This window comes from Colossoma macropomum, unplaced genomic scaffold, assembly GCF_904425465.1.
Source record: "Colossoma macropomum unplaced genomic scaffold, Colossoma_macropomum, whole genome shotgun sequence".
Taxonomy (NCBI): domain Eukaryota; kingdom Metazoa; phylum Chordata; class Actinopteri; order Characiformes; family Serrasalmidae; genus Colossoma; species Colossoma macropomum.
This window is the reverse complement of record NW_023494801.1, coordinates 5,831,327-5,858,224: the sequence shown is the minus strand read 5'-3', so window position 1 is coordinate 5,858,224 and position 26,898 is coordinate 5,831,327. Positions and strand designations below refer to the sequence as shown.

Sequence of the window (26,898 nt, the reverse complement as noted above, 5' to 3'; positions counted from 1 at the left end):
AGTGCAGCTCCAGTCACTGCCACTCCTAGTACAGCCACAGGTCCAGCCAGAGCTAAAGCCTTTCCTGGTGCCTCTCCTCCTCTCTGTCTTTTCACTAGATTATAAGCTTGGTGTCCACACAGTACTCCACCTGCTGATGACAAGATGGCCACTTGCAGACACACATAGGTGATGTGTACAGTTGATAAAAATGGATAATTTGGATAATTTGAAATTTTCATCCTGAGCTCAGTCTCATTTATTTTAATGTCTTTTAAAAGGTAGGCCATCTCTGCAGCCATGGCTCCCATACAGCCTCCAGCAGAGACTCCAGCCACCAGGCCCAGAGCCAGAGCACCAATCACATTACCTACAGCAGAACAGAGAACATGGTAAACCTCATCATTTTTAGTCTTTTTATGCAAATGATATGTATTGATTTCAGTCAGTCACAGAAAAAGAAACTCACGGCAGATGTGAGAGGATTTCAGTCTGGATCTGTGAACACAACATATGAATATTTCAGTTAGAGGATGTATTTATAGGTATTAAAACTGTAACTTTTATTTTAACATATATGCTTTAGTTGCTTTTCAGAAACAGGTGGGATCTTTAAATTTTATTCATTTGAAGGCAGAATTTCTGGACTCACATGATGGATCTAGGGAAAGGTTCAACAGCTGGTTCTTCCATTTGTATTTGTGTCTCTGCCATGTCTGTAATGATGAAGGCTTTATATCTACAACCCCATTTTCAAAAAAGTTGGGACGCTGTGCAAAATGTAAATAAAAATAGAGTACAATGATATGCAAATCATGTAAACCATTTAAAGGAAAATAGTACTAAGACAACATATCAAATGTTGAAACTGAGAAATTTTACTGGGTTTGAAAAATATTTGCCCATTTTGAATTTGATGCCAACAACATGTTTCAAAAAAGTTGGGAAGGGGGCCTGTTTACCACTGTGTTTCATCACCTCTTCTTTTAGCAACAATCTGTAAGTGTTTGGGAACTGAGGAGAATCACTGCTGTAGTTCTGAAAGTTTAATGTTTTCCCATTCCCATTTCCCATTACACAACTTTACTAGCCTTTTGTTGCCCCATCCCAACTTCTTTGGAACGTGTTGTTGGCAACAAATTCAAAATGGGCATATATTTTTCAAAGAACAATAAAATTCTCAGTTTCAAAATCTGATATGTTGTCTTTGTACTATTTTCAATTAAATATAGGGTTTAAATTATTTTCATGTTATTGTATTTTGTTTTTATTTATTTTGCACAGCGTCCCAATTTTTTTGGAAATGGGGTTGTTCATTTTTCACTGCTTTTTCACTATTTCTATTTATTTGCTGGGTTTAACATATTGGAAGAATGGAAAAATATAACTTTCACACAGGCCACATTTTATGTTTTCCCCCCAAGAGTATGTTGAGTTCAGCAAATAAACAGCAATAATGCATTAAAATGTGCAGATGTGTCTTCCCTGAAGATGTGTTAACTTATTTTTACTTGTAATCTGACCAAGCGTGCTTGAACTTTTGTATAGAATTGTATGCATTTATTAACAAGCCAGAGATATATGTAATGTTAATTATGAGCAATTATAATATATTGTAAAATGTTAACAATTTATTGTTTTTATTTGACAAAAATTGACTAAACAATACCGCTAGTATATTTTTGGTCATAGAGATAAATAGAGGCTCCTACCTTAGAACATTAATTTTGAAAACTCTAAAAACACATCAGGTACAATGTTATAATACACTGCAACTAGTTCCAGTATGATTGTTTTGAAACCTGTTTTCTTTTAGTTCTTTCCATCATTCTTCATGCTTCACTTGATCCTGGTATTAATTTATTTGATGACTCACAATAAATGTAATTTTCATTTGAAAATGAAAACAAAAGTAGAAATTACATTAAAAAACAGAAGTGATGCTAAGTGTTTATTATCCTGGTATAAATGTAGTGTTGATTAGTAACCTCAGTTAAGTGTCTGAAAAAATTAACAAGCTCATGAAATATTTGCTAAACAATGTTGCCAGAGAATTTTTCTGATCAGATTCAGTGTCTTACCTTCTGCTGAAATGGCCTAACAGGAGTAAAAATGTAATATTCCCTAATTAAATGATCCTACACAGCAAATAAGAGTCTGGACACTTGTAACTTGTCACGTTTTCAACCGTATTTGGAAAATACTCAGCTGGTGTCACAAGATCTAATAGCAGTAGTTCAGTTTGTAAACCTGAACATCAACATTCCCCACAGTTCATTAATGCCTTCAGAGTAACATGACAGCTAAAGGGCAAATCAGCTTCTTCTGTTCAGAAGAGCCTCACCTGACAGAGTGAGTGGAAGAATGAAGTAGTGCTGCTTGATGACGGCAAAACACATCAAACCAGCAGATACAGGCCACCCTGGAGTTAAACAGTCTAATAAGATGATGTTCTGTTTCGAGATTTGGTTATTATTTAGTCCTTTAGACAAACACTGGAGAAAACAACATGTGAATCTGTTCTGAGTAGAAAGTGTGAGATTAACATTATTAGTGAATAATAAGGAATGTTCAGTATAAACACTTTTAGTTTCATTATGAGAACCACACAGAACTCATTCCTAAACAAAAGCAGAGACAAGCAGTAAGTTAATAATCAAGTTATTTGCTCAATAAACTTGTGATTTTATATTACATCAACACTAAAAATGAGATTATTTTCACATATGCAAAGAATGAACAGTTTGGCAAAAGGCATTTCTCATGACCTAATCTGTTGAGTGATGGGATTAAAACATCTGTAGAGCTCAAAAATAGCAATAATATACCCGACACCAATCAAGGAAGTCTAAAATCAATCATTGATTTATTTATGATCTGCCACATATCGACAGGTCTGCATGTAATTACATTAAAGGTTTTGATCACACATATTTGTGTTTCCAGTTTAGACTAATGGGGGATTCTTAACTCTTTTTGCAGCAAGATATGGACAATGATTAAACATCTCAGGAAAATAGTCAAAGTATTAATTATGATTAGAATAATAACATATCATTAATGTTTAAATAAAAGAATTTGATCTTAAATCAATTTGATTATATGATTATAATATACTACAATGATTATAGTGCAGTATATACATTGTACACCATCAACAGCAGTTAGAGATCAAGAACTTAAGAGTGTGCTGGAATCACATGAACACAAGCCTTCTGCTTTGACACCTTAAAATGCCAGGCTTACTATATACTAAGGCTTATCATTCAGTACCTACAGAGACATCAATGCCAACTGGCTAAACTGCTCTTAGGTTATAGAAGTGAAGAGTCATAGACTGAATGAAATGTGTATTCTACAAACGGCATCCCTGGAATAATCACTGCACTCAGTGCCTTGAAGAGTCCAAAACTTGTATCATTTGTCCCTGCTGAGAGAAAAGCTCCAGCTGCTGCTCCTATTAGTGCTGCTGTTCTGCCAAGCTTTCCTCCCCACACCTGATTTGCTGCCTCTCCATATCTCTGACCCAAAGCCCCTGCTGCAGAGAGGGCCACTCCTGCTGCTCCAAAAACCCCAATCAGACCCCCTAACCTCCCTCCTGTATTCACCATTAAAGAGGCTTCCTGGAGGGTCACTAAAACAACACTTCCTGCAGTCACTGCACCTGCACAGATTTTCCCTGCCCCCACACCACCATCACCACCAGCCTGGAGAAACACCAGATGCCCTACTGCAACCTCAAGTAGCTGTGTGGCCAGAATTACAATACCTGGAACCTTTTTGGCTCCATAGTTTTCCTCTGCAGACTGTGTCACTGCCCCAACAGAAAGCAGCATGGTAAATAACAGCAACAAAGGCAGAAACACAGCTGGAAACAGGAAATTATCTTGCATATCATGACCAATGAAGAGCAGATGCCACACATGAAAAGCAAACTGACAAGTGACAAGGAAAAAAAGTGAAAAGTAAATCCAGACTGTTGAACATAAGGTATAATGATGCATACACATAGTTTTCATAATTATAAATGACAAAAACAGACAAAATGTTAAAGCATACAGCTTAAAATAATGATGGTGGTGTTTTAGAACAATTCCAGAAAAAAAGCACAAGTAAGTGTGAAACCAAATAAACTTGAAGCTATCCCAGGAAATATGAAAGGTAAGTCAGTGTCAGACACTCCTTTACTAAAGATGGCCCCCATTGCAGCTCCACAGGCAGTGACTACCAGCAGTTCCACCGGTCCAGCAGCAGCTAAAGCTTTTGCATTGGCCTGCTGCCCTTTAATCCTGACCAGAAAGCTGTAGGCTCCATATCCCAAACCTATTCCACCATGTGATGAAACTGTGATGATCACATAACTCATTTCTGATAATGCTAGTACTGCAGTTTTGACATCCCAGCAATCACGTAATGATGGAACATCTTGAAGGTGGAAGACCGTTTCATCAATTGTTGCACCAAAGAGTCCCCCTGAAAACAGTCCTGAGATGAGTCCCAGTGTGACCGCACCAATGATCAAATGCAGATCTGAGGAAGACAGCAGAGCTTTTTATAGGTTTCTTTATGTGTTTTTGTTGTTTAGTGCTTAACAGTAGTTAGTCAGGATTAACTGCACTCACGACAAAACACAAACTGTTGTGAAAACCCTCCAATATTATCAAATGCTTTATCGCGTACTGTGAGGTGGGTGGAGCTGATGAAGGAATCCAGTTCTGTTCATTGAAGTTGTTCTGATGAGAAAACCTGAGTTACTTGATTTATATTGCTGACAAACTTACAGTGCTGTGCAAAAGTCAGAGACCCCCTTCCCTTGTTTAATTTCCAGTTAAAACAGACATGAACTACAAGTGCTTTTCGTTAGGAAAAAAAAACATATACAGTGCTCTCCGCAAATATTTGTACTGTAATTTTTTTTGCTTACCCTTTTGATCTTATAAAAATCTAAACTCTATTTGAAGCAAAATGATTGGAAGAAAAAAACTAAAGTAAATATTTTTCTCAAAAGTGTGCCACAATTGTTGGCACCCCAATAAATTTGTGAAGTGAAATCTAACTCAAGTATGTTTCCATTCATATGTTTTAAAATTCAGCTAAACATTTAGGAACACTTAAGTGGTCAGCCATGGCTTCCTGTTTCACTGGGGTATAAATATGAGGCGACATCCAGGCCAAATTCCCTCAGTCATCCATCACAATGAGAAAGACCAGACAATACAGTGATAACGGGTGGCCAAAGGTTGTTGAACTGCACCAGGAAATGGCAAGAAGGAATCAGCTGAACAGTCGAAAGTGGCCATTTCCACTATCAGGGCAATAATTAAGAAGTTTAAAGTGGCTGGAGATGTAAAGAATCTGCAGGGAAGAGGGTGTATGTCTGTATTGAGCATCACAGCTGGGGAACCGCAGACGGGCGGTCTTTGCACTGGGCAAAGGCAGGCAGCTGCCTTGGGCCCCGATAAGCCAAGGACCCATTGAAAATGAGATATCATATAAGATACACTGTACATGACAGTGTTAAACATTCCAAACTTTGTATACATTTTAAAAATAAGTGTTATATCTAAATGTAGCGATTACTTTCAGTATTTTCAATGCAGCCTCATTACAGAGAGGAGATCCATCGTATCATTTTGGGAAGTGGAGAAAACTAATAAATTTAAAATTTTTAAGTGTAGGAAAGAACCTTAAAAAAGAAGGAAAGCAAAAAGTTGCTACACTCCCAAAGCTAACTTTTTTTTTAATCAGAGCAGAGTGTTGCACGGACAGTTTTGCTCTTGTTTACCAGGGGGGCCAACATTTGTGGAGGGCACTGTATTTAATATAAAACTACACAGATGCTTCAACAACTAAATACACTTTTTTCAGTATTTAATATGTCCAGTGTTTTATCACAGCTTTCATTCTTTTCACGAGACTCACTTTCAGACTTAAAAGAAATCTGCAGGGATATTTTTTCACTCCTCCAAAGTTCAGCCTTAGGACTCAGTGTCAGTTTTGGAAAGTCTAGTTTTTTCCACTTATTTTCCCTTGACTTTCCCCTTTATGCAAGTAGATTGCCTTATATTTAATCTCCTCAGAAAATTCTCCTAAAGAAATCATATATTTTTCAGTTTTGACTGGAAATTAAATTGATAAAGGGGGGTTGTCAGTGTATTATATTTCCAAAAGCAGAAAAAGTATTTGATTGAGGGATCTTTAGCCTTACACAGACTGATGACTGCTTGGATCTAGGTGCATCTTCTCTTCAGGCTGTTCCAAATCCTCACCTAGTACAGAGATGAAGAGATGTTAGTGTTTTTTCTCTGATCCTAATTGGTGGGCTATCGTGCTCTGCAGACTCATACCTGTTCCCTGTTCTTGCAAATCATAGTCAAAAGACAACAAATTCCGCAACAATATTAGCTTTAAAATGGACCATCCTTGTGTATAGACTGGACGCTAGCATGATTTCTTAGTTGACTCATGTCCCCACTTGTGGTTAAGGAAAAATGCTATAGATTCCTAAAAAGTAACATTTGGCACTACATTAATGACAACAATAAATAAAAGATCAAAGAGATCACTGTTCCCCCTTTTATAATATTTTACATGATTTATTCAGTGCTGTTATTAAGTGTAGTGTGACAGAAGAACAGCATTTCAGCAACTGTGTGCAGCATTTAGTGTTTACATACTAGTGTATATCACAGCATTTCACTCAGACATTCTATCATCCCTTTAGCAGTGACCTGAAATATCTACTGAAGTTCTGCATTCAAAATGCTTGTGATTTTGTTGTATTGTTGTATAAAGTAGCAATCATTTTGATCAGAAGGAGCATCTTACCTTACTCTGCAGCAGCGTCTGGAGGGAGATGTGACTCTTCATATAAAATGATAATTCATAACCAGGAACCTCACACACTACTTTTGGTTTGCAGTCATTACAAATGTTTAGATTGTAGCATTTGAAACCTGAACATCAACATTCCTCACAGTGTCATGTAGTTTATTTATGATAATAGAATGGCTGAAGAGCAAACCAGCACTGACAGTTTACACAGAAAACTACAGCCTGCCATTAAACTCACTCAGTTCAGTTCCACACCGTACATACTTGCTGCCTTTGAAAGGAAACGGCCAACAGTGCCTTATTTCAGATGAGCTGGATGAAATTTCACAGGCTGACACTCGAAAAACTGAAAGCAGCCATTAGTAAATACTGTGTACTAAGTTGAAAACAGTACAAAAACACAACATTTGATTTGAAGTCCAGAGAGGCCATGAGGTAGTTATAATTTTCTGGACTGTTATCTTGAGATCACAAGACAAATACGTTGTGATCTTAAGATAGCAAAAGTTGTTTTCTCAATATCACAGCTTGTGATTTCAAGATAAGTTGTGATCTTTTTGTGATAAGTTATGAACTTTTGTTATTCACAAGAACAATGCATGTGATCTTGAGAAAACATCTTCATCATCTTAAGATAACAGTCCAAAAAATTATGCTACCTTTTTCATGTACAGAAAATAACTCCTTCATGGGTTCTCTGGACTTCCATAGTTTTACTTTATGAACTTTATAGTTGTTTGTTTGTTTGTTTGTTTTTGTTTTGGTAAACATATGCACATTCATATCAACATATCACAAAGAGATAACTGTATTACCTCACCTTTTCACATTCTTCTGTTATACAGGCAGGCCAGTCTAGCACCTGCCTACCTTTCTAAGATATTTCGTAAACATTTCACAACAATTCTGGCTTAAAAATGGCCACTCTCCTAACTTTTTTTGGAACATTTTGCTGGCATCACATTCAGGATGAATATACATTTACAAATACAGGTCACCAGTCCATCACTAGACAGAGTCACACCTACAGGGAACAGACACATTCACAGCTACAGGGAATTTAGCATGTCCAATTAGCCTCACTGCATATCTTTGGACTGTGGGAGGAAACCCACGCAGACACAGGAAGAACATGCAAACTCCCACAGAGGGGACCCTGGTCGCCCGGCCGGGGAATCAAACCCAGGACCTTCTTGCTGTGAGGCAACAGCGCTACCCACTGCGTCACCGTGCTGCCTGCAAACAAAGCTTTTAATGAAATCCCACACATTAAACCAAACATCTGGATACTTTTGGACAATCTGTCTACTTCTGTCTGTTAGGATACGGTGGGAAAGAGAGGGCGATCACCCTCCTTTTTCTCTCTCTCCTCTTTCTCTCCTCCTCTTCCTCTACCGGCCCAGGTCAGGTTATCCTCACAGCTCCGCCTTTCCTCACTGATCTCATCCAATCCTGCGTCACTTTCACAGCTCCCACAGGACAGGACACACCTCACACCACAACTAACCCAGCCAGTCACAGCTGGCCAGAGGCTCCAGGCTTCTGTTTATGCCAGCAGAGTTGATTCTGTTGATTCTCATGCATGGCTGGATCCACCCCAATAAAGCAGGATATTCACTCCCTTCCAGTTTCTGGAGCTCAAAATTCACAGAATCCAACATTTTGGTAAATACTACAGTCTAACTGTAATGAGTGCCACTACACAGCGTGGGATTCCCTGACCTGAGCCTCTGCAATGTTTTTTTTTCAGTAAGTCTGGTGTCCATGCTCCACCCTACAGGCTTCACTGAGCCTCTTCAGAATGAACACTGCTGCCACCTAGTGATGTTGGACTCCTCATTCAAAGCAATACTACACCCTTAAAAAGATGGTTCAAAAGTTCTTTAGTAAGGAAAATGGTTCTATCCAGAAAAATAAACACTCAAAATATCCCTTTGCATGATTAAAGTGTTCTTTTATTCTTATAAGCTTGAAATCATAACAGTAGAAGAACCCTTTTCAAAAAGTTTCTATTTAGCACTATCTACAGCACATTCTCTCTCTCTCACTATGTGTATATATATATATATATATATATATATACACATATGTATATGTTTATGCCATGCTGTTTAGGAAATCATATACCTCCCAAAATGATTTAGTTTTCAGTTTGCTGGTATGTTGTCTTCAAGTATGTTGTGTATCTCAGCTGTCCCATTTCAACTTGCTGATGTCCACATAGGTTTTTATTTTTTTATTTTTGCTAATTTGTCACATTTAAGTGTTTCAGATCATCCAACACATTTTTGTATAAGATAAAGACAACACAAAATGCAGCTTTGACGCAATCATCATATTTATTGAAGATAAAAATAGACGCATCACTTGACTTTGTGGGCAGCACTGTCATATGAAAAGGCACATCAGGAATAGTATTCATTGAACAGTTGGCATTTTCACTACATCGTGATCCTCATCTGTGTTCCCATAATTTATTTATTCAAATAAAATGCATGGAAATGAATGTTTTTCATAACTTGGCTAATTGGACTACAGACAAGTCAGTACATACAGAAACTGAATTCTGAAAAATACACCTTAACAAATGCATTATGAAAAAGCATAGACTGGTATTGACAAACACTGTCAAAAAAAAAACAAAAAAAAAAACTCTGAAATAAACATTTACACAAGCATTCTCACCCTCGGCAGCAGGCCCAAGTGTGGGCTCTGCCTGGTCCACTCTAGGGCATTCACAGAACTGTCTCGAAGCCACTGTATTGTTTTAACTGTGTGTTTTAGGTCATGATTCTGTTCAAAGTTAAAGTTTCACCTCAGTCTGATAACTTGCACTGTTAGTGCACTCAAATAGTGACAGTGTTAACAAAGTTCAGTAATCCTCAAGAACTTCTGTTATAATAATAATAATAACTAGTCCTTTTAGATGGAACAAACACTCAACAGACTCTCAGTAACATGTCAAAAACATATGAGGGTTAGGTTTTGGGTTGAGATTAAGGTTAGAGTTAGGATTAGGACCAGGGTTGGGGGCAGGTTTTGTGTAATGGAAGTAAAATAATAACAATCCATCTACTTAATATAAGTAATGTATCAACAGAACATCTACAAGATATTTACTTCGATTTATACAACAGTTAGTCCGGCCACGCAAGCTGATTGGTTGAGGCGTTCTAAAAACTTTCAAATGGCTTGAGCGTCTCCTACATCTGTCAAAGTTGTTGCTTAGCAACAGTGTCTCAGTGGAGTGATACAGTGTTTGTGAAAAACCTGTGCTGTTATGGCGAAATAACAGTACGGGTTTTTCACAAACACTGTATCACTCCGATACTTTTAAGATCACATTTGACCGACAGCTGAAGAACAACTAAACAACTTGGACTCAGCCAGAAATGGGCTATAAGATGCTTTACAGACTGGCTGGAACAAAACAACATTAATATTGATCTGGCAAAAATTGACAACACTGAGCTAAACTTACAGCAGACTGTGCAGCGAGTGAGCGGAGTTCGTTACTCTGACGTAGCAACAAGCTGCTTATTAAGGAACTATAATTTGGCGTAAGGAACTGCGAACATTAAAACATATTAAGTGCCGCGTTCACTGCCCAATTTATTAATTTCTTGCTTTATTTATTAACTATTGTATAAAAGCAATAGAACACTCGAGTTCGTGTGCTATCATGAATAACATCACGACTGTGATTTGGCCACAGGCACGAGCCAAAGGTGATGTTATTTCACGATAACACACTCCCTCTCGTGTTCTGTTGCTTAAGTAGTCAGATGCTTCACTACTGATACTTCACTGCTATGCTGTTGATGTGTTACTGATAATCTGTTGAGTTTATAAATATCTACCACTCCAAATAAAGTGTTACCATAATATTATTATTATTATTATTAATAATAATAATAATAATAATAATTAATAATAACATTTTTATTTTCATTTATATAGTGCCTTCCTCAAACTCAACTATAACAGGCAAAAAAACAACAACAAAAATAGCCAAGTCCTTTCAGTTATGTGGGGCAAGAACACACCACATTTAAATTTCAAAAGTATCTTTCACCCCTACATAAACTATATTTTTCATTAATGTGTAAATTCCTCTGACATGCAATCTGTTATGAATAGGATCTTAAAAAGCCCAGTGTCATGAATCCCAGTTACTTACAAGTCACTTATAGCTGCTTTCAGTCCACATTATTCTTTTGTAGTGTCACAGCCATGGCCACGAGGCACTCTCCAAAACGTTATATGAAGTCACTCAGCTGATCTCTGAGTTTGTCAATTCGTCTGTGAATTACTGAGTCTCTAAATCGGGAAGGGGCAGGTGAGTGAGGTAAATGGAATAAGATGATGTCTACTAAGAAAGTGAAAAGTAAAAACAGAAAAATAAAAAGAATGTAAACGATAATGAATGTCCATGCTGTTGCCACAATACCGACATGCCAACAGGTAGTAGTGAAAACAATACATGGCAGGGGAAGTAATGCCTGACAAAGTGAATGAAAATCATCCAACAAGTCCCAACATAACTTTACATAAGGTGATCCTGGAATAGCAGCTGCACAGAGAGCTACCATAATACTAAATTTCACATCCTGTGTTGCATGCAGGACATACAGAAAAGCTGCAACTGTAGCTCCTAGAGTCGCTCCTGCCCTTCCTGCATGTTCTCCATAACTCTGGCCCCGATCTCCTGCTGCATTGAGGGCTGCTCCTGCTGCCCCAGACGCAGCCAGCAGAACCCCCAGTGATACCCCAGTGCTCAACATCTGAGAGAAATTTGATAAGCCTTCCAGAACTCCAAATGTAGCAGCCACTGCACCTATACAGACTATACCTGCCCGACCAGTGACAAAATAGGAGTACAGCACGGCCCCACAAGAAACCTGGAACATCTGAATACCAAGCAGGATGACAAAAATGTTCTCCTCCATTGGTGAAGTGACTTCATTTGGATTTGGTAAAGGAGCTGATCTGTTTCCGTAATGGATCATACTAATGGCTATGAAGACAAAGGTAAAGATAATATTTGGTATCTTATTGGTTATCATTCTGATATCTTCTTCAAGTAAACATAATATCAAAAACAGAGGATAGAGGAGTAGTTGGGACTCTAAGTCTAAGAAAAGAGCAGCCTTTGTTATCATGTAACATATATACATTAAACACCTAACAAGTACTAAACCAAATATAATAAAACTGATGAGAATACCAGTCAAAGCATACTCACGGTTTACAGTAAAGAGAGCTAATGACACTATTAGGGGGACAAATGTGTGCAGTAGAAGAGAAATGAGAAGTGATTCCTCCCAGAAGGACAGACATACAGAGAAAAGCAATTCTGCGATAGCTCCAAGTGCAGCTCCAGTCACTGCCACTCCAAGTACAGCCACAGGTGTAGCCAGAGCTAAAGCCTTTCCTTGTGCATCTCCCTGACTCTGTCTTCTGACCAGATTATAAGCTTGGACTCCACATGCTACTCCAGCTGCTGATGACAAGCTGGCAACAAGCAAAGACAGGTACGTGACATATGGAAGAGCCAGGAATAGGTAACCATTTTTTGTACTCTTCATTGTGAGATTGTGCATGTTTGTTAGAAAGCTGGTATTTCCTAAAAGGTGGGCCATCTTTATAGCCATGGCTCCAATGCAGTAACCAGCAGAGATTCCAGTCACCAGGCCCAGCCCCAGTGCCCCAAACACATTACCTATAGAGAGGCAGAGAACATGTTAAACCTTTTAACACACATTCAATCCAGTGAAACAAAGAATATATGACATAAGACATGTGATAACAGCAAGGGCGTAGGGGTGATTTGGAAACTGTAGGGGGACTTTTTAATGCTAGGGGGGTCTGGAGGCGATGTACAGTATTGATTTGTTTCAAATAACTTTGGTTGATTAGTTTACTCAAAATTAAAAATCAACAGTCTGACACATACATGGAATGTATGCTGTGCTTTAACCAGTTTAATAACAGAATCAGAGCTTTTGGTTATATGGCAAATTAAGAAGCTGTTTAAACAAACAAACAAACAAACGACAGTGTAAATAAAAAAAAAGATTAACTTTTGTTTATCAAGTCAAATGTTAGTCACCAGTAGCAAAGTGGTTACCTGCTCTGCTGAGAGCAGTTCAAGACTAAGCAGCAGCTAATATGAAAGTGTCAAACACATCAATAGAGCAAAGGATGAGTTCCTAACTCATGATTATCAATAATAAAAATCAGTTTACAAAAAGAAACTCAATAAATAAAGATTGTTGTTTTGCCTGGTGTTACACACAGACTTCTGAATCTGTCCTATACATCATACCGGTGACATATATGGTGGACAAAAACTCATGAAGTCAGGGGTTTTAGCAGGCTTTGTACTGGCTCTTCATCTCACCATAACAAAAATCAATCTAATGATCCTGTTTTACTGTAAACACAGATAGATAGATGACCTTTTAATAAAGGGCCCCTTTTTTCAACAGTAAGGAAAAATCTGTCCTTTACTGTGTTTGAGAAACCCCTGCATATCTGACAGAAACAAGTCTAACAAACTGTGAACAGTAAAACAAAAATACTAAATACAGATATAAGATCCCACCAGATTCCACAGTGATTGGTCAGAACTACAATGTTTCAAGTTATAGAAATTACTATTACTAAGTACTACTACAAGTTGTTGTGTGTGGTTCTCCAGTGCAGCTTCTTCCATCTCAGGCTTAAACCTAAAGGGCTGTTTTGTATTATTAGGGTCTTACTGTCACCCCAGTAATCACTCAACATTCATCATCTTCAACAGATTTAAATATGCTCTGGTGATTTCAGTTTCCAAGTCTGTATAACAGCCTTCACTGTTGTCCATCAGTGATGTCATGTATCAAATTTTCCAATTTCTTGAGAAACATTTGGCTTTTCTAACAGATTTAATTAATTAGTCAATCTCAAAGCCAACAAGTTTTTTTTTATGTCCTCTTCAGTATAAAAATAATTAGATCAAATCTTCAGCGAGGTCCAATAGCTGTTGCTTTGGCTTTGTTATTCTAAAATTTCTTTTTCCCAGTATCCACTGAGCCACCACTTTGTTTCCATTTGTGAGTTTTCTTACTTCAGAGACACTTCATAAACTTGTTATAAACTATTTTAATTCCAATATGTCTGATATTGACTTCTCCCCTTGAAGAGATGGATGTCTGCATAATGCCTGAAATATTTAGTCCTGGATATAGTTCACCTACCTCACAATGATTTCCTACTTTATTTTACTGATTTCTGTAGTGATTTCTTTACATATTAAAACTAATATGCCATCATGGCAATCATGAATTTAATGCTTTTCTCACTCAGGCTTCTAACAGTTGTTGCAGGTTTTCATTGGTTACTCTGAACACTTCTGCCTAATGATGGCTCATTTATTTTCTTTAGGCATTATTCACTATTGTACATTCATTAGTCAGGTCTTCATTCTTTTATTCATATTGCTCTTGTGTTATTATTGCTTTCTTGGCTTCGGTCTTGGACCCAGATATCTGTAGAGCTGCTTTGTAACAATGCTTGTTGTAAAAGGCGCAATACAAATACATCTGACTTTAGTTGTGTAAACAAGCAAAAAATGGAACCAGTAAAAGTTGGGAGGACAAAATAAATCATTACATCTTATAAACACTTTTTGTTTTGCTTTTTTATGATTTAGTTTTTGAGTCATGCAAATAAACATTGCTGAATCAGTGTTCATTTTGTTGATGCGTAAATCGTCACATTAACCCCTTAAAATCTAAAGGGACTTCAGCACAAACTGTTTGAGCTATTCTTAGGTTACAGAATGTGAAATAAACCTTTGGGCCTGCCAGCAGGCTCTGGCTATTCAAGGGATTAAGTAAAAAAAAAAAACAGCACCTGCACATTGTACAGGTTAATTTCAAAAAGCATTCTAGAAGAGGACATCCCAAAACAGTCTGACGATAAACTGGGCTCAGCCCCGGATCCTAACCTGCCCAGCCAACGCAACTGATTATAAATATTTGCCAAACAAAATAGCCAAATTATCAGAGTGTCTTACCTTCTTTTAGAATGGAATGACTAACAGGGGTGATGACGATCTTGGTAAAACGTTTTCTCAGTTGAACACTCCTAAACGATGAGAAAGATCAGAGACTCTCGACTCCCTGTTTTTATCTGTATATGGGAAATGTGCAACTACAGTAACAGATAAAACACTCAGAGTGCAGAGAGTAAACCTGAAGATCAACTTCACTGGTACAGTAATGTCCTCAGGGTGACACGTGATGGCTGAAGAGCAAATCAGCTTCTTCTGTTCACTCAGAGCTTTACCTGGCACAATGAGGAACAGAGCTGGGTGGTGCCACATGATGAAGGCAGAGCAACGTGAAACACATCAAAGAACAGCAAACAGATGCCAGCATGCTCAGGCTGAGTCTAACCTGTTTTGCTGCATGATTTAATCCTTGTTAGTGAGAAGAAGAAAATGAAACACTTTCAGATTCATAATGAGCACCACATAAATCTTGTTCCTAGACAGAAGCAGAGAAATGTATATATGGGTCATTCTCACGAAACTGCCTTAGACTATGTTCAGATACACACAATGATCACTTTACTAGGCACATACACTGATCAGGCATAACATTATGACCACCTCTTGTTTCTACGCTCATTGTCCATTTTATCAGCTCTACTTCTGCAATTACAGACTGTAGTCCATCTGTTCCTCTGCATACTTTGTTAGCCCCCTTTTACCCTGTTCTTCAGTGGTCAGGACCCCCATGGACCCTCACAGAGCAGGTACTATTTGGGTGGTGGATCATTCTCAGCACTGCAGTAACACTGACGTGGTGGTGGTGTGTTAGTGTGTGTTGCGCTCGTCTGAGTGGATCAGACACAGCAGTGCTGCTGGAGTTTTTAAACACTGTGTCCACTCACTGTCCACTCTATTAGACACTCCTACCTTGTCAGTCCACCTTGTAGATGTGAAGTCAGAGACGATAGCTCATCTGCTGCTGCACAGTCTGTGTTGGTCATCCTCTAGTCCTTCATCAGTGGTCACAGGACGCTGCCCACAGGACGCTGTTGGCTGGATATTTTTGGTTGGTGGACTATTCTCAGTCCAGCAGTGACACTGAAGGTATTTGAAAACTCCAGCAGCACTGCTGAGTCTGATCCACTCAGACCAGCACAACACAAATTAACACACCACCACCACATCAGTGTTACTGCAGTGCTGAGAATGATCCACCACCCAAATAGTACCTGCTCTGCGAGGGTCCATGGGGGTCCTGACCACTGAAGAACAGGGTAAAAGGGGGCTAACAAAGTATCAGAGAAACAGATGGACTACAGTCTGTAACTGTAGAACTACAAAGTGCACCTATATAGTAAGTGGAGCTGATAAAATGGACAATGAGCATAGAAACAAGGAGGTGGTCATAACGTTATGCCTGATTGGCGTATACCTTATATCTACACTGTAAAAATGGTTCATCAATTAATTCAACCTAAATGACTTAATGTGGTAACAAGAAATTGAACTAGTTTTATTTAACTCAAAAAAATAAAAAAACTTGACATTGTAACAATAGAAGAACCCTTTTTGGTGCTTTATAGAACCCTTTTCAAAAAGGCTCTATATAGAACCATGTACAGCAAATTCTCCATCAATCTGAAGAACCATTTAATGATGCAAAGAACCCTTTAATCTTGCAAAGGGATCTTTGAGTGTTTATTCTACATAGAACCATTTTCTTTACTAAAGAACCCTTAAAGAACAAAATTTTTAAGCGTGTATTGAGATACTGTGGGGTGATTTTAAAACAGGCTGTGTATGCAAGAAACCCCTCAAACTAAATATTTAATGGGGTGTTCTAATTTTTTCACATGACTGTATATTACATGCTGCACGTGTGATTAGCAAATGCATGTTATTATCATAGCTCATCATAAAAGTAAACAAAATGTATAGATTACAAAGCTACTTCTCAACATTAAAAACAAACTGAGCTTTTCAAATGAATTTACAGTCATCTATATATAAAGTGCGACTCTACATCCGAGTAACATTAGGTATTAAAAACTACACCTACAGCAGCTGTTAAGACTCGTGTGCACTCCTCAGTCTGGAAACTCACACATTTGGGTGAGTCTTCAGTAATAAGTCATCAAATCTGAAGTATTAGTGCAGGTACTTGATACTTGTGTAATGCTAGCACAATATCCCCATTCAGTCTACCACTGCTTGCCTGTCATTACTTGCACTTGACTAGGATTCGCTCTGTGAAGTGTCTTCAGACAGGAGATGAATTTGAGTACACTTCGCTTCTTCCAGCTCTAGCTCACTTTCTCTGCTCACCATTTCAAATAACTCAGCTAACCAGCTAGCCAAGGTAGACAAAGCTGAAGTTCACAAGCTTGTTATCAATCTTTCAATATTGCAATCACACTTGCAAGCTCCAAGGTCTGTGCATTGAAGATTTTTTATGTTCATGGTTAAAATGTGTGGGAAAATGTTTTTAGGATTGTGTTAAATAGAACTGTAGAAATCACTCCTGGTATCACACTTTTTAAGTTTTAAAACGCACCGTTCACTCCCAAGTCCATACAGTCCATATATGAAAACTAAGTCTGTTTTGATTTCACTATTTTTGATGTCATGCAAATCAAGACATTTACAGCCGGTTTGTGTAGTCTGAACCACTTTGTGCCAGGTGTTGCACTAATCTTCTAAAGGAGTCAGTTACAAAAAGAGAACCACAAAAACGGCGCTACACAAACTGGCTAATGATAAATGAAGACTTTCTAGATTGCTAGAGAGACAAATTTACAGCAGTGATTTGGTAGGCTGTGGCATCGCTATGGTAGCAGTAAATTAAAGAGGCAGTGGCCACATTTCATGTCAGTTTATCACATTGACCTGCCCACCACCAGAAGCAGTAAGACGGTGTTGAAATTTGATAGCCTGTTTGAATGATGCGCGATCTACCAGCATGCACTGTGTGATCAACTGGTCGACTGCGATCGACATATTGGGCACCCCTGGTGTAACGGAATGTTTATTCATCCCGAACCATCACGGTTTAGATGTTACGGTTCGGTGCATGCAGACGTATTGAGAATATGCATTCATATTCTATAATATTCACACAATTTCCCCCTTTACCCCAAATGCAGTGAGTCAAGCAAGGCGTGTTTGATGTCTTTGCTTCTTTAAATTTTGCACTGGAGCTACAAGGCTAACGTATTGTAACTAACAAGTATTGAAAGTCTATAGCCAGCAGGCTATTTCATTGAACTGAATCACTTAGACTTACAAGCTCTAACCTTAAACAGTCTTTGCAATAGTCAAAAAGACATTTTTGCATTGACTCACCAAGGCCTATCTGAGAATCTTAAGAGGCAAATTAATTAGAAATGAAATGTACATAGGTCAAGTCAAATTACATTTAATTATAGAGCACATTAAAAACAACAGATGTTGACCAAGTCACTCTACAGTCCAAAACAAGTAAGTTTACTGAAACTATAATTACTTACTTTTAATGTAGGTCAGTGGAACCAGAATCTTTTCATTTCAAGTCATTTTAGGTCATTTCTTTTAGTGATTTGAGGCCATGTGTTACTGTGATGTTGTTGTAATGTTATTGCAGGGAAGGCCTCTCGTGGCTGCTTGCTTTAATAGAAGGTGTAAGGCATTTTTTTGAACTGTCTTAATAACACAGGTGCTAAAAGTATTCTAGGATCACACGAGATATTCCCAAATGACATTCTTTGATTGGAATGCACACAGGCCCAAAAATAGCATGTATAATGTAGCGAGAAGTAAACAGCAGAACAGCTCACAGGGGCCAAAAGCCACCTACACATGATAACATCTCAGTGATGACAGAGGTGATGTTTTTCTCTGAAAGACAGGTTTAAAATTCTTTCAATTCCAATGTTTGATTTTCCTGCTTGTCAAGTTCCTAACATGCAAGGTATGTTATTTGCATGAGGGACAGTTGGTAAAGCATATTGTATATAACACCTTCACCCTCCATTTGTCACAGTAGCATTTGATTCCCTGGTTATAACACAATGCTATAACACAGTGGTATCCTTGACTCCTAACGACAGATTGGCCAAGCTCTGTTAGTGCTCACTGCTTTATTTTCTTTGATTTGGTTTATATTTAATTTTCTTGGTTTGTCTCAGTCTGAGATACGGAAGCTGTTTTAGGTGGTCCAGCCTCGGGATCTTTCTTTTTGAAAGATACTGTTTGTAACCATTCATTAATGATGGATAAATTCCATATAATCAAAAAGAGAAATGTTTAACTGTGATTTGCACTGAAAATGTAAACATAACCAGCGTTATGAGGTCGACCTGAAAAGAAGCTGCGGCCCTCTAACAGTACTACTGTGGACCGCGGCCCACAGGTTGGAAACCACTGCTCTAGGGTTCTTTTTCACTTCACTGAGCGTTTGAGCAGCTATATACTGATGAGTACCTAAACTCTTTGATATTACTTTGTAACCCTTTCAGCAGGTGCTTCTTGTGAAGAGTGAGCTCAATGTTTGAGTGGTTTTTACAATACAATTACAAAATTCTGACCTATAAAGTTCTAAACGGACTCGCCCCTCAGTACCTGAGTGAACTTCTCTCCCACTATGAACCATCACGCCTACTTAGATCACAAGGTGCTGCTCACTATTAGTACCAAGAATTAATACAGTTACATCAGGGGGGAGAGCCTTCTCATACAAAGCCCCCCAGCTTTGGAATGATCTTCCAGTCAGTGTTTGGGACTCAGACACAGCCTCAGTCTTTAAGTCTAGGCTAATAACACCTACTTGTTTAGTCAACCTTTTGGTAATTAGTTTTCCCTGTTAGATAAAAGGTGTAGATCTGGGGGTTCGTGGTCATGGAGTATTATGGTAAACTGGGAGTGTTGGTACTGTCGTCCCGCTGTTCTCATGCGTTCACTCAGGTTTGCTGACGGTGGAGCGGAGGGGCGCCGACATCTCAGGGAGCCTCATGTCCTCATGTTACCTTTCTGGTTTCTCCCTTTTAGTAAAGGGCTGCAAAAACTAGACCTGCTGGAGTCTCTGCTACTCTGTTAATACTGTAATCTGTGATCAGTCACTCATTACAGAACTAACTCTGCCCTTTCTGTGCTTCTGATGCTGTTGCAAACCTCCCCCTCATGAACTGACCCTCCTGATGATGCTGCTACATTAACTAAAACTAATCTAATTAACCATTGCTCCGCCTGTTTTCCCCGTTTTGTGTTCTAATATTTTATACTAATGCTGTTTGCTGTCCGGTGTCGACCAGAGAAGGATGGGTTCGCCTCGAGGTTTCTTCCTCTTGCTCTGAGGGAGTTTTTCCTTGCCACCTTGTTTTTCATTGGTGACGCTCATGGGGGCTCGGACCTTGATTTTCCTGTAAAGCTGCTTTGTGACAACACCTGTTGTAAAAAGCGCTATATAAATAAACTTTGACTTGACTTGACTTTTATAGATCAGAGTAGCTCTAACCCACACTTCCAATCTGGGGGTGCACATACTTTTTCCAACCCACACTATTAATGTTTAAATGATGTATTTAATATGGACAAGAACAATACATTATTTTTGTGTTATTAGTCTCAACAGATAGTTTGTTTGTTCTTTATTGTAATTTAGATGAAGACCAGACCATATTTTAGGAGGACTTTTTATATAAACGTGGGGGTTCACAAACTTTTTTTTCACCACTGTACATAGTGTTTTTAACGGACAAACACATTTACCTGTCAGATATGAATAGTTTTAAACCCTTTTTTTGGCTGCCTAAGAGAGAATGAGAATGAGTGAGAGAGAGAGAGGGGTAAAGTGCGGTCACATGCAAAAGTTGGGCGTCCCCTGACGTTTTGATTTTCTGAAGTTAAGTGCAACACATTTTAATGCACAATTGCTGTTTATTTGCTGAAATTAACATATTTTAAATAAGAAAATACAACATAAAATGTGGCCTGTGCAAAAGCTGTGGAACATTTTTTTTTACCTCTGTAGAGGATGTGTTCACATATTTTCACTCATTTTATTAATATGTAAAATTAACTTTTACATATTATTTACATAAAACAAATTTGCCTTGATATAAACTGTGATGTTCAGTGTTTAAATTGAACAGCTGGTGCAGGGCTGACCCTCCTTTAAAACTGGCGTATAGTTCACTCTCTTTGACCACAAGGTGGCACTCTCACACTGAGACAGTTTCAACATGCCCTGAAATCTCTCTCTCTCCCTCTCTCTGTAAAATGTATGTATCTACTGACTAAAGATGAAAGGATGAAATACTTTATAATGAAATGAAATCCACACATTAATCAAACTTCCATCTACTCTGCTGCTCTTGCATCTACCAGTGGTCCAGCGCTTATGAGCTACTTGTATTGCATTAGACAATTCTGATTTAACTGTTAAAGTATTGATGCTAATTACTGTTTATTTATGACCAATTCCATCTTGGAGATCCTTCCTGATCTTTAAGAACTTGTAAGAACTACAGTTGTGCTTTAAATCTAATTGCTTACACTGTGAAGCATTTGCCGTAAATTTGCAGCATAAATAATGCAGTAGTCTATTTTTTTTTCCCTTAAAAACAGCAGATTCCTGTAAAAAAAGTGCATTCTGGGAGATTCGGTTCAGGCTTCTTGTCAGCGAAGTTAAAATGCTGAATTTTATAGTAATCAGCTGTAATTTGCCAAACATGCTTGTAAAGTCACAGGTAGTTTCTGTAGTCTTGAGCAGCCTGTATCTGAATATTGTAGTGTGCAGGGTGGAGCTCAGTGGTCACTCCTCAGACACAAGCTGTTTATTGACCTATATCCTTGTCACTGACCTGACTTCTGTGAACCAGTTTGTCCTGAACTTTAATCCCCTCCCAGTCCAATACTGACCCTCTAACCTTGGACTGATCCTTTCCCTCACCTTAGCCTCGGCCTTGCATTTGTCAATCCATGAGCCACATGTGTAAAAAACCATGTGCCTTTTTATTCGCTGCTCATAGAAAGAGGACAATATGTGCTGCTAACGGTTTAGCTTTTCATGCATTAATTCTTTCAGTGGCTTCATATGTCCTTTTTTATCTGTAGTTTCTCTATGAACTTTTTAGGTATCATACCAACTTTCAGAGTTGGTTGTGATAGAGGAGCAGTGTTATAAAACGCTGTTGTCAGAACAAAACCTCATCTCCAAAATGAGATTTTTACAGCTGAAGGAAAACAACATGCTTTACCTTTAATGTAAGTCAATGGAACCAGACTTTTTTCCAAGTCGTTCTGGATCTTTTCTTTTGGTCGATTCATCATGACACTGACACACAATGTAAAGGGCAACAGGCATTTTCAAATGACACCAAAACCTGAAAAACAATAAAAATGGAGATACAAGGTTTTTCTTCTGACTACAGAGAAAAGCTGAATAACTTTTTAATACAATTATTTAATGGTAATCAATGAATCATCCTCTAGGATGGAGTAAGTAGTATTATTGTTAAATGCATATCCTAAAAAAAATGCAAATCCAGCCAAAAAAGAAATTAAAATGAAAGCAATAAAATGTAAATGCAAACCTCTTTTTGCCATTTCTTTTTCCAAACATCTGCGTAAATATCCTGCCAAAATTGAAAATGAAATGAAATGCCTACATTTGCAATTTCATTTTTCACATGAGCACGAGTCATTTGTGACAAAAATAAAAATAAATGTAAAACAGCTATTTGTCATTTCATTTTAGTCGTTTTTCTGGTTTTTCATGGCCAAATCTAAAATGGAAAAGCTAATACAGAAAAGAAAATCCAAGCTTCACTTTGGCTTTTCTTCATGAGATGCAGAATACGAGTCAAAACTGAAATCAAAATGCAGTGTTTACGTTCTTTTTCATAACAATCGGCTGCAGATCTGACTAAATTAAAATGAAAATGCAAAACCTGATAAATCAACAGCAAAGTGACGGTTTGTGATTCAGTTTTCGGCACGCTTTAAGTGTCAGAATGAAAAGGCAAATGCAAAAGAAACATCAGCGCCACCTGCTGGACATTTACTTTACATTTTCCACTTTTCGTTTTCGTTTTCAAACTGACCAACATGCAAATATATATTAATTAGCACTAGGTGGGGCTACAGGGTACATTTTAGGACATCCTGAGACCTCCGAGTCAGAGCGGCATCATTCCTCAAGCTAAACGGCTTCGAGTCTGCACAAACGCCGTCAGAAATGAAATTGCAAATGTAGGTATTTCATTTCATTTTCAATTTTGGCAGGATATTTGCGCCGATGTTTGGAAAAAGAAATGGCAAAAAGAGGTTTGCATTTACATTTTATTGTTTTCATTTTAATTTCTTTTTTGGTTGGATTTGCCTCCCATAAAAAAATGGGTTATTTAAGGATTCTTTAATAAAAACAGTGGTTATTTATAGAACTATGACAACTCAAATGCATCTGGAGGCTTAAATGGTCCTTTAATAATAAAGAGTGAATGCAGAACAGCATTTTTATCTCCCAAGTCACTGATTACTGAATCTCCTTCACTGTCCACTTCAAGCTGGTGTCTAAAGAGCAGATGGTGGGAGATTTTGAGGGTGCTGAGCACCTCATCTACCACTTAGAGCTAAGATGTCATATTCAGGCCCTGCAGGGCCACAGTGCTGCAGATTTAATGCTTCCCTATTTCAACAAACCCATAAAGTGGATGGTTATGAGTTTAGTTGGAGACACAAAGACACAAAGCACCTGACACATAAACCTGGGTAATAATTTTAATTATCATTTTCTGGAGGTTTGAACTGCTGGGGTCAAAATGACCCCAAGGAAAAAGATGTTAATTATTGTTTTGACTGGAAAATGAGTAAATGACGGGTGGTCTCTGACTTTTGCACAGCAGTATATATTAAAAAAAAAACAATTAAGACAGCTTGAGTTAAAGAGGAACTCCAACGCTTCTTCAAATGCTCTATTCTAGAGAAACTCATCGAGAATTGTTCACAGTGGTGGTGATAGGAACCAGACGTCTAAAGAGTTTAATTCCCTTACATGAAGTTATTACAAGAAATGGTTAGATATATGCTGCCTGACGTTGGACACATTGGTTTATAATAGTTTGGTGATAATGTTTTGGCTTAAAACGTACTTTAATCCAATTAATTTAATCTTTTTGTGGTGGGCGCTGTGAGACAAAATAGTCCCTCAAAGATGTATGACTATTATCATCTTCAGCATACAACATAGAAAAATTCAGAAGACTCATGTTGGTTCACTGGTGGTTTTGGATAGTGAATAAAATTGCTATGTTTGTGTTGTAGACATTGTGACCCCTTTCAGGTCTAGACTCTCAAATGCAAAGGGCAAAACATTACAACACATCTATATACTGTCCTAAATGTTTGTTTGCATCACTTTTTAAACTTACTAAACTTTTTGAATATTTCTGTCATTTTCACGAGTAAAGCAATTTAAGGAGTTGCATACACACACACACACACACACACACACAGCTCCAAGAGTGGCACCTCCAATCTCACTTAAAGTGATGCGTCTACACCAGGGAGGCTAGCAGAGGGGAATTATCCTGAGAGCTCTACATTAGGGGGAAAATCCATGCAATTCACCAAAGTCTCCTGCAAAAAAAAGGAGCTGAAGACTGTTTACCATCTGTTTATGGCGGGTCCTCAGTGCCTTAATGCGGAGCACAACAATGCTCCTGAGACGGCTGCTAAAGAGGAGCGCTTTAGCCTGCTGTGTTATGGATTGCTTCTCATGCAAATGCCAGTGTATGGAAGGGGGGGGGACCTTTGATCAGGCTGCTCTTTGTGCTGGGTAACAGGGCTGATGTAGAAAAAACATATAAGCGACAGAGAGAAAGTGATGGTGAAGATGTAGCTAAACGCTAAATAAGGTTTTAGTGCACTCAAGTGCACTCTCTAAAAATGAAAGGGGCCTAAATGGTTTCCTGGGGCAATGCCGTAGTTCAGGGGTGTGAAACTTTAGGGGGGGGGATAACGGAACCAACAGGTAGATAAGCAGAACCTAGAACATGCTCATGAAAAATGCAGTCTCGCATTATTTAGTTTTATAACATAGAGTATCAATTAGAAAGCGAAATTAATTTGTTGCTGAGGTTTTTGGAGGGCCCATCGTTACCGGCGGTCCGACGCCCCGCCCCTGACTGGCATTGATCCAGCTTCCTCACAACCCACTTGTTCCCACACTGCAACTCACCAGTCAGGACCTACAGTTTGAAAACCACTGCTGGGGCACCAGATGTGGTTTTTCTTCAGCTTTATTTTTAAGAGTGCTGTTACGCAGCTATAGCGGCGCCTTTGACCATAATGAGTTTTTTCCTTGCTTGCTGGACATTCATTCCTTTGTATTAGAATATACTAAAGCAATAAGCCATGTAAGGCTGTATATTACTGCACTGTTATCACAGGAAGGGTGTTCTGAGGCAGAAAGAAGTGCCTAAAACTCCTTTACTGTGATGAAATCGCAGTAGCGCACAGCCTCAAGTGGCTTATTGCTTTTATAAAATGGCGGCCAACATAAAATATGGTAAAATACGCAATTGTTTTGAAAATAATTTATTATTAATAATAATCGTCATAAACAAGTATTCCGCCAAGAAATGTAGTTCCTTTAGAATATGGTAACATTGCCAAGCAACCATGGACCCCTGAATGAGGAGAACGTTTGGTCACCCATGAACTTTTAGGCTTTTTGTCGTATAACAATGAACAAATGGTAAAACAGCACTGTTTAATACAAAAACCTTCTCTTTATAAGTACTTTTTGGTCACTAAATTACCACAGAGTCTTATTTAGCACCAATCCAGCAGCTCCACACCCTGAGGCTAAATCTCAAATGGCTGCCTGCTCCCTACATAGTGCACTACATAGGAATTTAAATTCTGAATTCTGCACCTCAATGGTACAAAATATAACTAAGAAATATTCATTTGGGACATTCATACTCGGTAATTGATGCTATTTGGCTGTGGAGGCTAGAGTTTCCTGGGTTTGATGCAACTTCTGACTGAAACACGGACATTTGAATTGTTTAATGCATTCAAACTTTTTGAGGTGGTCATAGGTGTGCACATATCATGGATTTTACATGACTCAGCCAATCAGATTTTAGGACCAGAACCATCCATTTTATAATATATAATAGCTGTTTGTGCACCCTGTCATTCAGACTTGTATTTCTGATCATACAGAGTTGATGTGAGGATGTGAGAAGATGGTGGTCAAATACATGAGTCTATTTAGTAAAGGGATTTTCTAATACAGCCATTCCTTTTTTGTTCCTCTTAATCTCTCTCTCTGTGTCTCTCTCTCTCTCTCTCTCTCTCTCTCTCTCTCTCTCACATACACACCAGTTTCCAGATTTCCTTATATGCACACAATATGAAAAGTCAAACACAAATTAGCAGCTATTTGCACATCACGGCTCATGACTAATGGTATCAGAACCTGGATTAACGTTCAGCTTTTGAAAATGGGTTCTGGAGCCCAAACAAACACTGTAGAGTGTCAGTGCAGAATAAATCTGCATTTATTTGAACAAAGCCTCCACCAATTTTCGTCAGGACAAACGGGCGGTTCATTGTTCGGCAGTCCCTCAGCCTCGGTGATTCAGGCTTTGATTGGAAAGCAAAAGGAAGAAAGAAATCACTATAACACAGCACAGCGAGGGATTTGGAGCCCGTGGGGTTTATAAACAACCTCTATACATGTGATACCTGCATAGAAGGGAAGGACGAGGCGTACCGATAATTTCAACATCTCCATCCCCAGCTGTCATGACCGTCAACAGAGATGGTAGTAGTTCCATTTCCTCAGCGCCAAGCATTTCTGATGTACTTCTCCAGAATGTTTGTGAGGAACGGACTGTTTTTCCTTCAGCAACATCTTAGTCCTTCACATTTAGTTCCTTTTTTGGGGTTTATTTCCAATTTGTTGTGTTGGTTCAGCTTCGGTTGCTGTTCTTCAGGCCTATAAACCAATATGAACCCCAAAAGAGAAGAATAGAGTTGAACAAACTGCAGTTTCT

General features: G+C 38.4%; 1 long non-coding RNA gene across 1 annotated transcript; it reads right to left on the bottom strand.

Moving 5' to 3' along the window:
• Positions 1 to 152: 152 nt before the first annotated feature.
• Positions 153 to 2,156, bottom strand: LOC118821841. Its single transcript, XR_005008363.1, has 4 exons — positions 2,061 to 2,156; positions 632 to 749; positions 449 to 477; positions 153 to 349 (listed from the first exon to the last, which is right to left on the bottom strand). It is a non-coding gene; the product is annotated as an uncharacterized LOC118821841 (long non-coding RNA).
• Between the last annotated feature and the right edge of the window lie 24,742 nt (positions 2,157 to 26,898).